We start from the raw sequence: 2,269 nt of genomic DNA on the forward strand, positions 1-2,269 counted from the left end.
TTAGGCAGTTATTAGCTGCCTTCCTCTCTCTGTGTTACTTTCTTACGTCTCTGCAATTCTTGCTGTGACTCCCAAATAAACTACTTATACCAAATCGGTCTGTCAGAGTCTGTCTCTGGAAAAACTCAAGCGAAGGCAATTTCGTTTAACGTTTCCGCCTTTATTTTCCTTTTCCAGGGGCATCTCACTTCTACTTCTCACTTGATCTCGTATGTCTCCATTCGGACTGTGTTTCTCGGGGCAACAGACTCCTGCAGTTCCTTCTCCTTCATTAAAGGAAATTTAGTCCATGTTACCTTTAAGCTCCAGGGCAGGTGGACAAAAATCATCTGGCGATAATTGGAAAAAAGAAACCTCAAGTAACCAAGGCAGCAGAAACAAAAGCCACATGGCATCAGTCGTAGAACTAGAAACAGAAAAGTTTTTTTCAATAGACTGTGTTTTTCTCAAAGACAGCAGGGACCTTGGTGTCACCTGACCAGCCTAGAAGTACAAATGATAACCTTAGACCTTCATCTTGCCAGCAGGAACTTACCACCCATTAAATAGTGGTCCAGTTATTTCTGAGTGACTCCAAGATGGCATTTCGGAATTTGCTCACAGATCATCTCTCACGTTCCTCTTCTCCCTCTCTGGCTCCTCCAGTCAATGTCTACAGCTCTGGTGCTGGCCACGGAGTTCCTGCCGAGCCCGCCAATGTCTTTGCCCAGGGGGCCACCTCCCAGGCTCTCAGAGCAGCCCACCCGCCTCGGCAATGCGGAGCACGGCTCTCTTCCAGCCCCCGAAGCTGCGTCGCTGGTGCTTCTTAGCTTTTCGATTCTCTTCAGAGCATCTCCCAGGCTTCTGACGCTCAGGCCCAAATTCCCTGACAGCACTGATCAAACCAAAACATGCATATCCTCCCAAGAACAGACAGCAATTTTCCTGCAGAAAGATGTCTCAAACCCTTCTTAAAACGCAAACGGCAAGAAAATCTCTCTAAAGCCAAGTAAATGTGAGAATAGAAAGTGTACTTTGCCTGTAAACAATGTTTTTTGTGATCACACAAAGCATCTCAAGCCCAAGAACCACAGCCGTGTCTCAAAAGCCTCTTTCTCCAATTATGGTCTCGGGTTTTATTTTCATACCCAGATGGCCCATTCGAGTGGTTTTCCTGGAACGAGGGGTCTTCCCCTCTTTACAACCTAAATTGCTTAGAAACGGCGACATTCCCCTCCATCACACTCAGACCTCTTTCACTCCTATCACGTGTTCAGAGAGCTGAGGATGAGGTTTCGAGGGACCCATGGTGGCTGCAAGAGACCGTCTCTCAGGCAAGCGGCCTCGGAATAGGACGCTTCCCCTGTGGTGATGGCGGTGGAGGTCCGGTAGCTGAGCGCAGGTCTGGGCTCTTCACCTCATCTGTGCCAACTCGACGTCAGCTTTCAGGCTCAGTCCCAGGTCAGGCTCAGGGGTCCAGCTTTCTGGCTGCTACTGTGAGATGGTCCCCCGATGCCTCTTAGAAAAGAGGTTGGGACTTGGAGAATGGCAGGGCCACCTCACGAGGGGCCCCACGGAGCCCTGGGCAGCTCTTGCCAACCACCCCAGCGAAAAAGTGATCATCACGAGCTCTCTTTTTCGATAGACCTGCTGACCACTAGAAAGTTGGCCAGGCCATACGAGGACAACTAAATAAATTCCTCATTTTCAATATGAATTTTAAAGTCTTCCCTGAGTCCCTCTCCCAAGCCAGACCCAGCCAACGGGAGGAGCTCCAGGAGAAGCTGACTCACCCTGCTCTGCCTCCTGCTCGGTCGTAAATTGCTGCACAGTCTGTGCTCGATAAATCGGCATTAAGAGTTATTAAAGGAACGAGCCGACAGTTTAGAAAATGAGCCTTCACGGTGGGCATCAGCCGTGCTGTGGAAAAGCTGGGGCAGGGCGCAGTGACGTGGTGACTCACGGAGCCAGGCCTTGCAGCTCCGGAAGCTGGAAGAGGTCCCTGTGCTCACAGAGCCCCGGCGTGTTCCTTAAGGAGTCTGCCCTAAAGGAACCCAGTGATGACTCAACGTGGCCTTGTCTGTGATACCAGGTTTTACAGTTTGGAGATTTATGCAATTATTTGGGTTTTCCCTACAGATGGATGTATTTATATCTTCCTTTAAAAATCGTTGTTTTTATTTTTGGCAGCCTGGTGGTAATCGATCTGGGTGGAGTCCCTCCCATCTGGATGCGGGCAGCTCTAGCTTCCTGTCTTCAGTGAACTCCAGAACCCCACGCCCTTAAGGGA

This window comes from Pteropus vampyrus, unplaced genomic scaffold (genome assembly GCF_000151845.1).
Source record: "Pteropus vampyrus isolate Shadow unplaced genomic scaffold, Pvam_2.0 Scaffold71, whole genome shotgun sequence".
Classification (NCBI taxonomy): Eukaryota; Metazoa; Chordata; class Mammalia; order Chiroptera; family Pteropodidae; genus Pteropus; species Pteropus vampyrus.